At 33.1% G+C, this 14,443-nt stretch overlaps 1 non-coding gene and 3 pseudogenes across 1 annotated transcript; 2 read left to right on the forward strand and 2 right to left on the reverse strand.

Moving 5' to 3' along the window:
* Positions 1-3,544: 3,544 nt before the first annotated feature.
* On the forward strand, positions 3,545-7,710 carry LOC139896662 (potassium channel SKOR-like; annotated as a pseudogene).
* Positions 7,711-8,131: 421 nt separating this feature from the next.
* Positions 8,132-8,298, reverse strand: LOC139903676 (small nucleolar RNA U3; annotated as a pseudogene).
* A 1,544-nt stretch (positions 8,299-9,842) lies between these two features.
* LOC139896663 (potassium channel SKOR-like) lies at positions 9,843-13,901 on the forward strand (annotated as a pseudogene).
* A 246-nt stretch (positions 13,902-14,147) lies between these two features.
* Positions 14,148-14,360, reverse strand: LOC139903672 (small nucleolar RNA U3). Its single transcript, XR_011778480.1, has one exon. It is a non-coding gene; the product is annotated as a small nucleolar RNA U3 (small nucleolar RNA).
* Between the last annotated feature and the right edge of the window lie 83 nt (positions 14,361-14,443).

The raw sequence follows: 14,443 nt of genomic DNA on the forward strand, positions 1-14,443 counted from the left end.
TTGAAAAATATAGTCGTTGTAACGTCGTCAGTTGACGTTAACAACCGTTATGTATATATGACCGTTGTAACGTCGTTAGTTGACGTTAACGACTGTTATGTACTCGTTGTATTAATAATAATTTTAATAAAAGAATTTTATTAGTACAAATACGATTACTATAAATACATTTAGTATAAATACGTTTAGTATAAATACGAAGATTAAGAGAATAAACATATTATGCATAAATAATAAATTTTAAGAATAAACATTAGTATGTATGAAATAAATAATGATTAATTGCATAAGTAATCATAAATGTTAGATAACATAAATATAAATGTTAGTGAAGTTAAGAGTTAGATTACAGAAATATAATTCATGCGGTATAACCGACCATATATAACTTAAATAACATAAATATAAATGTTAGTGAAATTAATAAAAGTTAGATTACATAAATATAATTCAGGCGGTATAACCGACCATATATAACTTAAATAACATAAATATAAATGTTAGTGAAGTTAATAAAAGTTAGATTACATAAATATAATTTTATTTATGATGATAATAATATTTACCTTACTAATAAATAATAGAAGATATCGTTAAAGAATTTCTTACCTTGATTAGTGACTTGTGCTTGCTTAGATAAACCTTGATTATACAGAGAGCACTTCGTGCTGATAACGTGTTGTAATATCGTTAGTTTATAGTTACCTATAGTGGCCTAATCTATTATCTATTATATAAATTATAATAGTATGCTAAGTATAATAGAGAGAAAGTATAGAAGAAGTAAGAATGATATTTTATGAAAATTGGTACACAATAGACTTACATTTTGCATCATATTTATAGTACTAATGTTACTATACAAAAGCCTCAAAATTCAACATGAAAATAGTGAATGGATTTGGTGAAATAAGTTGGTCATCCACTTGCTTGACTTTTGAGATTTATAATATTATGCCTTAAAATTAGAACAAAAACATAAAGGGCTAATTTTCTTTTTAAAATTAACTATTGTGTAAAAGCCTATTGTAGTGACTGGTTTATAAAAAGTATACTATAATAATTGTAATGATTTAGTTTTATATTGCTCTGGAAAAATTATGTTTAAAATATCAATTTAATTTAATACTAATTCTTGTTTATGACTTTATGTATTATGATGTATTGTTGTTTTTTTTGTCTTCTCATGACGGTTTTTATGTTATATTATGAAATATATAATGTTACAAGCATATAATCTTTAGAGTATGATTTGATGCTTAATTGAAATAATAAATCCTTTATTATGACTATAATAGCTCGAAATTATTTATTTATTTTTATTACCAAACCTCTAGCTATTACAAATAACTAGAATTGTTAAGTTTAAGTAAAAATTAAAACACTAAAAATTTAGAATAAAAAGTTATACCTAATCAGTTAAAAACGAACACGCCATCATAAACCTACACCATAAAAATAAGCGTTATTGATGTCTCATAACACCCTTTAAGACCATGAATAACCCTGCCTGTGACGTCACAGGCAGATTGTCCACTTTTTGGCCAAAAAGTGCAATCTGCCTGTGACGTGGCAGTGTCACCATTTGACACCAAAATAACCCTGACGCCCCTCCAGTGTCAAATAGGTCCCATCAGTTTTATTTTTTCTTTTTCTTTTTTATTTTATTATGCATACAAATTATATTACATATAATTAAAAACATATAAAAATTAACCATTACATAAATTTTAACCATTACATAAAATTCAACCTTTACATAAATTATTGAGTTTGATGTGTTAAAAATGATAGGTTTTGATGGGTTTATATAGAAAAGAATATAAATAATTCAAATAAAAAAAACAAAACAAAACAAAAATCATTTGAATGAAAGTGTTAAAATGAGAGAAAAAATTGAGTTTGATGTGTTAAAAATGATAGGTTTTGATGGGTTATATATAAAAGAAAATAAATAATTTAAATAAATAAAAAAAAAAAAAAAAAACAAATTTGAATGAAAGTGTTAAAATGAGAGAAAATATTGAGTTTGATGAGTTAAAAATGATGGGTTTTGATGTGTTTATATAGAAAAGAATATAAATAATTTAAATAAATAAAAAAACAAAAACAAAATTAAAATCATTAAAATACGTGACCAATCAGAAACCCTGACGCCTTTTTTTTTTCCCCGTGAGAAAGTTGACTAACGCCCCATTCGCGTCACCGGTGACGCCCCACTAGGGGCGTCAGGGGGCGTCACCCGTCGCCAACATGTCTGACGGGACTCCTCTGACGCCGCGTTAAAATTGGTCTAAATGTAAGAGGTCATGACTTAGCTCTTCTAATCAATTATTCTTATTTAATATCATATCATTATCATAATACATTTAAAATAATATAACGTGGAGTTTTTTTTTTTTTTTTTTGTGTGGCTAAAATAACGATTATTATAAAATAAAGGATAATTCATCAAAAGACGAATGAGCCGAACATATACAACCTGATAACGGATGGCTCGAAACTAGAAAGCAAAAGCCTAAACTGATACCTACGAACGGGCCAACCGTAAAAAGAAACAAAGCAACAAAACTAAACAACCAATCAAACACCTGACTAAACTAGCAACTAACTAAAAGATCGCCACAAACGCACAGGACCAAAACATTAAAGGACACGATAAAATCTTAATAACGAACCTCTACAAGTCACCATAAAATCTTCCAAACAAAAACCTCCTTGCAATCTCACCCTCAATGTTTTTTATTCTGACACGGATCAGAATACTTTGCTAAGACTTCAAAAAATTCTTCGTAACTCCGAGATTCATTTCTTGATTGTTTCGAACCTATTAGCTTACCCTTAACCATTTTAGGCGTCGATAAATTGTGAGACTCCGTCGGAGCAACCGCCACACACTTTGATGAAGACGTATCATGTATGAATGCCTTACCCAACGCTTTGCAGCATCGGCACGTTGCAAATCCACTTTATATTTAACCTTTTCTAAATGATTACTATCTTAAAGCAAAACGATTTGGTTATATTGGGATATGTATGTGTCAATTTGCAATTAACTAACATCTTAAGAAATTGTAACCCAATGCATCTATAAGATCCTTATTTATTGACAATAAAAATAGAAAATATAGATTAAAAAATGAAAACGGTTGCCAAAAACGAGTGCAAGATAGATGCACACATATTACTCCGTAAAAAAGAGTAGCGTCATTACTCGTGCACATCCACAGCCCTATCACAATTTTATTTCATAGATGTCATAGATGTTTGTATAATCTTTATTTTAAATTTTAATGTTAATGTTATGTTAAGTGTATGAGTATGACCCGTAACGAGTCATTATTATTATTATATTTATTATTTATTATTGTACTTATAATTGGTTTGGTATAACATCATAGTGGGTGGACATTACTACCTTTGAATTTTGAAATATTGAAATGAAAGATGATAAACAACTGTTAATCTACATAATGCTTATGCATAACTATAAGATCATCAGACTTCTAACAGCCCCGTCCATAAAACATTTAAAGATTAATTTTTTATTACTTCTATATTACAGGCTTACAGCTATGATTATTGACTGCAATATTTATGTATCTTAACAAAATCATAATTAATCAGTCTTCTCATGGGTCTCTGCTTATTCCTCTGCATCTCTTCCACACACAGCACAGATTAGCTCATAGCTGAGTAGACGTCAATTCAGAACATTATTGCAACTGAATAACTGATAACAAACTTGTGAACGTTGCTCATCTGATACAAGTAATATATAAGTATATAAATCAAACTTTCAATCGAGCAATTGTACGTCTTTAGTCCTGATCGATTCTACTAGATGAGGCACGAGATCGGGCAGTCTGTAATGGAGAACAATGATGAAGTCATCAATGGCAACATAGGTTCCTCGAAGGGTCTCTTCATCCACCCTCAAACCAGGTTCCTCTTATGTTCTATTACAAACAATATAACTTACTTTTATAATAGTCATTAGTTATATTACATAATTTAGCAATATTATGATGCAGATGGTATAGAGTTTGGGAGAAATTCATATTACTATGGGCGATTTACTCTTCTTTCTTCACACCAATAGAATTCGGGTTCTTCAGAGGACTACCTCGACACCTTTATTTACTAGACACACTGGTCAGTTGGCTTTCTTCGTCGACGTGTTCATTCAGTTCTTCGTAGCTTACAGAGACAACGAGACTCAGAACATAATCTCTAACCGAAACCTTATTGCTCTTCGGTCAGTTTTTTGCACCTTGCTTCAACATAAATGAATTTTCATAAACTTTTTTAATAAACTTTCATGTTGCAGGTACTTAAAATCTCATTTCATCTTTGATTCACTTTCTTGCTTGCCTTGGGATATTATATACAGGGTAAAATTACAATTATACCAATGCTACTGATTGATTCTTTTGATTCTTATTAAAACTCACATTATTTATGATAATTAGGTTTCTGGGAGAAAAGAAGAAGTGAGATACCTATTACTAATCAGGTTAGTACGGGCACGGAAGGTTCTAGAGTTTTTCTCAAAGTTGGAGAAGGACATACGGGTCAATTATTTGTTTTCGAGGATTCTAAAGCTTATTGTTGTCGAGCTCTACTGCACGCATACAGCCGCATGCATATTCTATTATTTAGCTACAACTCTGCCAGCTGGACAAGAAGAATACACGTGGATCGGGAGCTTAAAACTGGGGGATTATAGCTACTCAAACTTCAGAGACATTGATCTTTGGAAACGATATATAACATCCTTATATTTTGCAATTGTTACTATGACAACAGTCGGTAAGTAATTTATATAATTTCAATAAAAAGATGTAACATGTGAAATGGTAAATAGATGTTGTATTGCTTTAACAGGTTATGGTGACATTCATGCTGTTAATATGAGAGAGATGATATTTGTGATGGTTTATGTCTCGATTGATATGGTTCTAGCTGCTTATTTGGTCGGTAATATAACAGCTTTAGTTGTCAAAGGATCAAAGACGGAAATATACAGGGAACGAATTAAGAGTCTTCTTAAGTATATGGATAAAAATAAACTAGGAAGAGATATACGTTATCGAATTAAAGATCAACTACAATCACCTTACGATAGCAGCCGCAATGATTCTGCTGTTTTCCAAGACCTCCCTAATTCTCTACGTGACACGGTCTGGAAAATACGATTCTTCTTAACCTGCAAATGTTGAGAAGTTATTATCTTTATCAGTTTTAAGTAAACTTTATTTGTTGCAGATATGTGAAACTCTTTATAAACCACATATCGAAAAGGTTCCTCTATTCAGGGGATGCTCTCCAGAATTCATCCATCAGATTGTAAGTAATTTTAGTACCTACAATAAAGTTGGATGAATTATAACCATAAGCACCATATCAAGTCCCTTCTCATGGTTGCAAATGGCAGTTGCGGCCGCAGTTGCACCGTCCCGTTTCACCCAAAAACGTATAATTAGTCGGTCAACACTAAAAAGTCAGGTCACAGTTGCGAAAAGTCTGTCAATGTTGGTCAAAAGTTGACTTTTTGTCTGGCCTTGTTTTAGCTTTGCCTTCGCTAAAGCGATGCGCATAAAAAAAGTTTTCGTATGAAAAAATCTCATATGTAAGAAAAGAAAGATCGAAAAGTCGAAACTTTAAAAAGTGCACCCACTCTTCTCAAAATCTCATAACCTGCTAATCTGATGCCCACCACGCCGCATATTGTACCGGAATGGTATTTCTTACCTATCCATACCATTCAGCGTAGTAAACCTGACAAAGCGGGAGGTTTAAACGAAAATCCCAAGCCCATTAAAATATTTAGTGGGAAAACACCGACTTACATAGTATCCAGTAAAGATAAATTAATAACTACACTATAATTATAGAAAGAAAACATTACAGAAACCTATATATTATTTAAATGATATCGTCTCAACCGAATTGACATTTCAAGGTCCTGACAGGCTCGTCTCCATCCCGCGTCTTTTTCAACCTTGCCCCTTCTATTGCAGGTATGTAGAGTGCATGAGGAATTTTTCCGTTCAGGGAAAGTAATACTGGAACAAGAGAGCGTAATAGACCACATTTATTTCATCTGTGACGGAAAACTGGTACTAAAGTCAAGCTTTAAAAGTGTTTGGTTTTGGATTTTTGTGTGAAACTTGATGTTTATAAAGAAGATATATCAACTGGTACAGGAAGAGGTTGTTGTTTATGAAGGTGGACCTAAGGAAACAGTATCGATATTAACCCCACACGACTCGTTTGGAGATGTTTCCATTCTATGCAGTATTCCCCAACCAAGCACGATTTTGAAATATCATAAAGATTTATTTTCACGACAAACGAAAGATTCTTAACAATGTGTTAGATGTGATAACTAATTAACTATATGTACTAATTTTTCAACTATGACCATGTAAACTAAAAATACAGTTGCAGGCTAAAGAAAAGGATGTCAACATGAAGCACATGGTGACAGACATTAAAGCTCATATCGAAATACAAGAAGCACAACTTGCATTAAGGGTCAGTAATTCAGCTTATAATGGAGATTTGTCTCAGCTGAAAAGCTTAATTCGAGCTGGTGCCAACCCAAACAAGACAAATTTTGATGGAAGATCACCCTTGGTACGCTTTTTTCCTCATTTAACGATTTTGAAAATCGTTAATTGCATAAATGGTATTATAATTATTATTATCCTGCTAACAAGTAGTTGCCTTCAACAGCACCTTGCTGCATCAAAAGGACACGTAGATATTGCTCTTTTTCTTATTGAAGAAGGCGTCGACGTTAATCATTCAGGTAAACAACCTCCTTTTCAAATCTCAGATTCGTGTGCTTTAGTTTTTTTGATCATTTAAATTAATGTATACTTTGCTTCATCTTATTGATAGATAATTTTGGAAATACGCCGTTACTAGAAGCTATAAAAAGCGGAAATGAGAAAATTGCCGCCTTACTAATCAAAGAAGGCAGCTCATTAATACTAAATGATGCTAATCCTAACTTGAAAGATTATGATTTCCGAAGTCCGCTTCATGTAGCCATTTCACGAGAGGATTATGGACTAGCAAAACTTCTAGTCGATTCTGGGGCTAGTGTTATGTCTAAGGACAGGTTTAACATTGTAACTATATCTAATATGTTGTTGTCTTATTATTAAACTAACGAAATATATTCTCACTTGTACCATATAACATTTGTGATATGAATGTGCAGATGGGGTAATACTCCACTTGATGAAGCGCGTTTATCTGGAAACGAGATGCTAATAAAGCTACTAGAAGAAGCCAAAGCATCTCAGTTGTCAAAATTCCCTTCAACTTCTCAAGGACCATCAGGTGAATTTATTGATAGATCCAACTTAACTTGAAATAATTACCTAAATTAAGCTCCTGAATCGCTAGCTAAATATGAATTTACCGACATTTAGTGACAGATAAGACTCTACGAAGGAAATGTACGGTATATCCGTTTCGGCCATGGGATGATCCGAAAGATCAAAACAAGTTTGGAGTTGTATTATGGGTTCCGGACACCATCGATGAGCTTATGAAAACAGCAGCTGAACATTTCAAATTGGATCTTACTCCCACTTCTTGTATCATAACAAAAGATGCAGGTCAAATTCTTGATGTAGACTTTATTACAAATGCACAGAGACTCTACTTAATCACTACTTAATCATGAGTTATATATATGCTTAGTTTTCCAACCGAAGTACTTGACCTGACCAAAGCTTCCAAGTCCTAAGCAGGCATTTTATCGAACAATTGTTATGCATTTAATCAAACCTCTCCCAAGCAGGCATTTTATCGAACAGTTGATATGCATCCAACCATACCAGAATAATTAAAGTTGTGAGCCAGTCGATCATGTAACCAACTATCATAGAACCATGAAGCCATATGCACATCTAAGCAAGCAGAAAAGGAAAAAATAAAATAAAATAAGGATTACTTAGTTGTAATAATGAAGCCGTATGAATCTAACACCATGAAGCCATATGCACATCTAAGCAAGCAGAAAAGGAAAAAATAAAATAAAATAAGGATTACTTAGTTGTAATAATGAAGCCGTATGAATCTAACCAAGCGAAAAAGAGGAATGTTGTCTGTCAGACAACCATGTAACCCATAAGGGATGGGTTGGCAACGATCATCTACTTAGCAATGGTCGGAACCATGAGCCGTGTTAATCACGCTCTAATGAATTTCTGTCTTCTGGAGTTAAGAATACAGAGGTACGAACCTATAGAACAGATCCTGTTCAAGTAAGGTCGTGCTAGAAAGTCTATTCATCCTGTATATATACTTACACTGTTTTCGGTTTGCGAGCGGTGTGGGATGGGACTATTGCACAAACTACTATACGCCAGCGCCTCTTTCCTTTTGAATTACTCCAGTTTTCACAAAAGGCTCAATTCGGTGTAAGAAAACTTTGAACTATTCAGTCAAAATTAATATTTATAATTTTATTTAATTGAATAATTAAATTAAATTCAAATTAATGTTTTATTATACTCCGTAATATAACAACTACTACTATACTATTAGAGAATTATTTGTAATTATCTTATACGGAGTATACAAAATAAAATTTTAAATAATGTAGTTACTCTGTATATTTGACAAACATATAACATTTCTATTATTATTTACTAGAACTGCCAGTATAAAACATATATATTGTACACTTACTGTAATCTATATTTTAAATATTAACACAAATATTATACTTGTTTCATTTACGTATTATTTAACAGCCTCGTGAACAATGGCCTTTTTGGGTAATTTTTGTGTTGTATGTTTGTTATGAGTTAGAGATATGCCTTATTCATTGTATGATGCTTTGTTGAGTTAATAATATATTTGACTTTTTTGTAAAAAATAATAATAATAATATCTGAATGATTTGTTTATTTGGTTTTTTTATGGCAATTTATATCTTTTACGTTAAAACTAGTGGTGTGGGCCCCACATTGTTGGGGTAAGGATAAAAGTACTGTGATGAATAAAAAGGCAACTCCGTGTGTGATAATTTTAGAGGTTGAACAAAGTGCCTTAAGTCGGGTCAGGTAATATAATTGATTTTTACAGTGACCTTTGACTTACGTAATTTAGAATATTTAGAACTAGAAATATGAAATTTATATAATATTACACATATATAGTCTTCAGATTTTGATTTGAAGCTTAATCGGAATAAAAAAAATCTTCTACTATAAGGAGTTGCTTATCTTAAAGCAAAACGATTTGGTTAAGTTTGGATATGTATGTGCTAATTTTCAATGAGCCAACATGTTAAGAAATTGTAACTTAATGCATCTGTAGTATCCAAATTTTTGAGAATTAGAAATAGAAATAGAAAAAATATATTAAAAAACGAAAACGTGTGTCAAAAACGAGTGCAAAATAGATGCACACATATTAAAAATGAGTTGCGTGATTCAAATGCACCTCCATAGCCCTATCATAAATTAATATCAATGATCTTTATCTAATCTTTATTTTAGTGATTATAATTATAATTATTATAATTAAAATTATAATTTGATTAAATTTAATGAAAAAGTCTATGACCCGTAACGAGTCAATATGTAATTAAAATTAGTTTGGTATAACATCATAGTGGATGGACATTACTGCTATTAAATTTGAAATAATGAATAATAAACAACTCAATCTACATAATGCTTATGCATAACTATAAGATCATCACTTCTAACAACAAAGTCCATATAATAATTTTCGATGATTAATGACTGCAATTTTTATTTATAACTAAGTAAACGTAGGTTCAGCACATTATTGCAGTTGATAACAAACTTGTGAATGTTGTTCAGCTGATACAAGTTACTTTATCTATTCGTTTTTACTAAATTCAAAATATACAAATCAATCTTTCAATTGACCAATCGTACATCTTTAGTCGTGACCAATTCTACCAGATGAGCCACGAGATGGAGCAGTCTGTAATGGAGAACAATGATGAAGTCATCAATGGCAACAGAGGTTCCTCGAAACGTGTCTTCATCCACCCTCAAACCAGGTTTCCTTCTTTAGTTCGTTTACTTTCGTTCTCTGTCGATTATCGTTTCTGAGTGTGTGCACACAACACATTTTTGAAACACTTATCTTTATTAGTGCGGCAAAGTCAAATCCTGATGACATGCCAAACACAAGCAAAAAAGCTTGGACAGTGTTGAGCAAGGAAAGATACAAGATCAAATCTGAATATATGACATAATATACTGATACGTGCCAAACGGGTCAGGTTGGGTCCATGATCAAATGAGTTTGGGTCAAAACAGGTCATGGGTCGTAAGGGTCATGGTCAAAACGGGTCAGCTTTTTAATAGGTCGAACGGGTTGGGTCGAGACCCGGGTCGGGTTGCATCGAGACTTATCTTTCATCTTAAACGTTTTGAGTCAGGTTGGACCGAGACCCATTTTTCATCTTAATTTTTTCCTATGACTACTACACAATTCGATTACTATTACAAACAATATAACATACCTTTGAAATAATTCACTAGTAACATCACATAATCTCGCAATATTATGATGCAGATGGTACAGAGTTTGGGAGAAATTCATTTTACTATGGGCGATTTACTCTTCTTTTTTCACACCTATTGAATTCGGGTTCTTTAGAGGACTACCTCGACACCTTTATTTACTAGACACACTTGGTCAGTTGGCTTTCTTCGTCGACGTGTTCATTCAGTTCTTCGTAGCTTACAGAGACAACGAAACTCAGAACATAATCTCTAACCGAAACCTCATTGCTCTTCGGTCAGTTTTTTGCACCTTGCTTCAACCCAAATAAATTGTCATAAATTTCATCAATCTATCTTGTTGCAGGGACTTATAATCTCATTTCATCTTCGATTCACTATCCTGCTTGCCTTGGGATATTATATACAGGGTAAAATTACAGTTATACCCATGCTACTGATTGATTCTTTAAGTTATCATCAAAAGTTACATTATTTATGCTAATTAGGTTTCTGGGCGAAAAGAAGAAGTGAGATACTTATTACTAATAAGGTTGGTACGGGCACGGAAGGTTCTAGAGTTTTTCTCAAAGTTGGAGAAGGACATACGGGTCAATTATTTGTTTTCGAGGATTCTAAAACTTATTGTTGTTGAGCTCTACTGTACGCATACAGCCGCATGCATATTCTATTATTTGGCTACAACTCTACCAGCTGCACAAGAAGAATACACGTGGATCGGGAGCTTAAAACTAGGCGATTATAGCTACTCAAATTTCAGAGACATTGATCTATGGAAACGCTATATAACATCCTTATATTTTGCAATTGTTACTATGACAACAGTAGGTAAGTTATATAATTTCACTCAATTTCTATAATGATCTAGCATGTGAAATGATATATAACATCCTTGTATATCGATTTTAAAGGTTATGGTGACATTCATGCTGTTAATATACGAGAGATGATATTTGTGATGGTTTATGTGTCGATTGATATGGTTCTAGCTGCTTATTTGGTCGGCAATATAACGGCGTTAGTTGTGAAAGGATCAAAGACGGAAATATACAGGGAACGAATTAAGAGTCTTCTTAAGTATATGGATAAAAATAAACTAGGAAGAGACGTACGTTATCGAATTAAAGATCAACTACAATTACCTTACGATAGCAGCCGCAATGATCCTGCTGTTTTTCAGGACCTTCCTACTTCTCTTCGTGACACGGTCTGAAAAAGACGAATCTTCTTAACCTGCATATGTCAAAAAGTTTTTATTTTTATTTTTATTTTTATTTTTAAGTAAACTTTATTTATTTGTTGCAGATATGTGAAACTCTGTATAAACCACATATTGAAAAGGTTCCTCTATTCAGGGGATGTTCTCCAGAATTCATCCATCAGATTGTAAGTCATTTTAGTACCCATAAAATAGTAAAATAGTTGGATAAATTATGCATGTAAAACAAAAATGTAAGTTAAAAGTTGTACAGTGTGATAAAGACATTTCTTAAACTGTGTGTTTTTTATCTGTGGACTATTAAATTGGGACATAGCTTATCAAGCCCCTTCCATTGCAGGTATGTAGAGTGCACGAGGAGTTTTTTCGTTCAGGGTAAGTAATAATGGAACAAGGGAGCGTAATAGACCACATTTATTTCATCTGTGACGGAAAACTGGTACTAAAGTCAAGCTTTAAAAGTCTTTTGTTTTGGATATTTGTGTGAAATTCGATTTTTATAAAGATGTCAACTGGTACAGGAAGAGGTTGTTGTTTATGAAGATGGACCTAAAGAAGCAGTATCAATATTAACCCCACACGACTCGTTTGGAGATGTTTCCATTCTATGCAACATTCCCCAACCAAGCACGATTAGAGTTCGTGAACGTTGTCTACTTTTACGGCTCGATAAACAATCTTTTTCTAATATCATGAAGATTTATTTTCACGACAAACGAAAGATTCTTAACAATCTATTAGAGGTGATAACTAACTATAACTTCTAATTACTATTAAACTTCTATGATTGTAGTTTCTTACGTGCCTATGTAAACTATAATACGGTGGCAGGCTAAAGAAAAGGATGTCAACATGAAGCACATGGTTACAGACATCAAAGCACATATCGAAATACAAGAAGCACAACTTGCATTAAGGGTCAGTAATTCAGCTTATAATGGAGATTTGTCTCAACTGAAAAGCTTAATTCGAGCTGGTGCCAACCCAAACAAGACAAATTTTGATGGAAGGTCACCCCTGGTATGCTTTTTTCCTCATTTAACGATCTTGAAATCGTTAATTTCAAAAGGGTATTACAATTTTGCTAACAAGTTGTTGCCTCCTACAGCATCTTGCTGCATCAAAAGGACACGTAGATATTGCTCTTTTTCTTATTGAAGAAGGCGTCGCCATTAATCTTACAGGTAAACCTCCCCTGTCAAATTTCAGATTCTCTTGTTTTGAATGTTTAAGTCAAATGAATTAATCTACTTTTGTTCATCTACATGATAGATAATTTTGGAAATACGCCGTTACTAGAAGCTATAAAAAGCGGAAATGAGAAAATTGCCGCCTTACTAATCAAAGAAGGCAGCTCATTAATATTAAATGATGCTAATCCTAACTTGAAAGACTATGACTTTCGAACTCCGCTACATGTAGCCACTTCACGAGGATATTATGGACTAGCAAAACTACTAGTCGAATCTGGGGCTAGTGTTATATCTAAGGACAGGTTTAACATTGTAACAATATCTAATATGTTGTTGTCTTATTATCAATATAACTAAATCTATTCTCACTTGTAGCGTATAACATTTGTGATATGAATGTGCAGATGGGGTAATACTCCGCTTGATGAAGCGCGGTTATCTGAAAACGAAATGCTAATAAAGCTACTTGAAGACGCCAAATCATCTCAGTTATCAAAAATTCCCTCAACCTCTCAAGAACCATCAGGTACTTAAATTTATTAAAAGGCTCATCTTAACTATCTCAGTATAATAACCTAGATTAAGCTCTTTAATCACTAGCTAACTATGAAATTACCGACATTTAGTGACAGATAAAATTCTACGAAAGAAATGTACGGTATATCCGTTTCAGCCATGGGATGAACTGAAGAATCAAAATAAGTTTGGAGTTGTATTATGGGTTCCAAACACCATCGACGAGCTTATGAAAACAGCAGCCGGACATTTTAAATTGGATCTTACTCCCAGTTCTTGTATCATAACAGAAGATGCAGGTCAAATTCTTGATGTAGACATTATTACAAATGCACAGAGACTCTACTTAATCACTACCCAATCATGAGTTATATAAATGTTTGGCTTTCGGACCAAAGTACTAACCTGACCAAGGGTTCAAATGCCTGAACAGGCATTTTATCGAACAGTTTTTATGCATATATTCAAACCTCTCCCAAGCAGACATTTTATCGAACAGTTGATGTGCATTCAACCATACCAGAATAATTAAACTTGTGAGCCAGTCGATCATGTAACCAACTATCATAGAACATGAAGCCATATGCATCTAAGCAAGCAGAAATAAAAAAAATAAAAAAAAAATTATGGATTACTTGGTTGTAATAATGAAGGCGTATGCATCTAAGTCAAAAAAATGAATGTTGTCTGTCAGACAACCATGTAACCATGCCAGAACCCATCGGAGATAGGTTGGCAACGATCATCTACTTAGCAATGGTCGGACCATGAGCCGTGTTAATCACGCTCTGGTTACATGGTCATATTTCATCAACCAGACAAGGGTTTCTGTCTTCTTAGAAGTCAAGAATACAGAGGTACAAGCCTATAGAACAGATCCTGTTCAAGTAAGGTCGTGCTAGCTGGTCTATTAATTCTGAATATATACGTACTCTGTTTTCCGTTTGGGAGCGGTGTGGGATGGGACTATTGCACAAACT

This window comes from Rutidosis leptorrhynchoides, chromosome 3, assembly GCF_046630445.1.
Source record: "Rutidosis leptorrhynchoides isolate AG116_Rl617_1_P2 chromosome 3, CSIRO_AGI_Rlap_v1, whole genome shotgun sequence".
In the NCBI taxonomy this organism is placed as follows: Eukaryota; Viridiplantae; Streptophyta; class Magnoliopsida; order Asterales; family Asteraceae; genus Rutidosis; species Rutidosis leptorrhynchoides.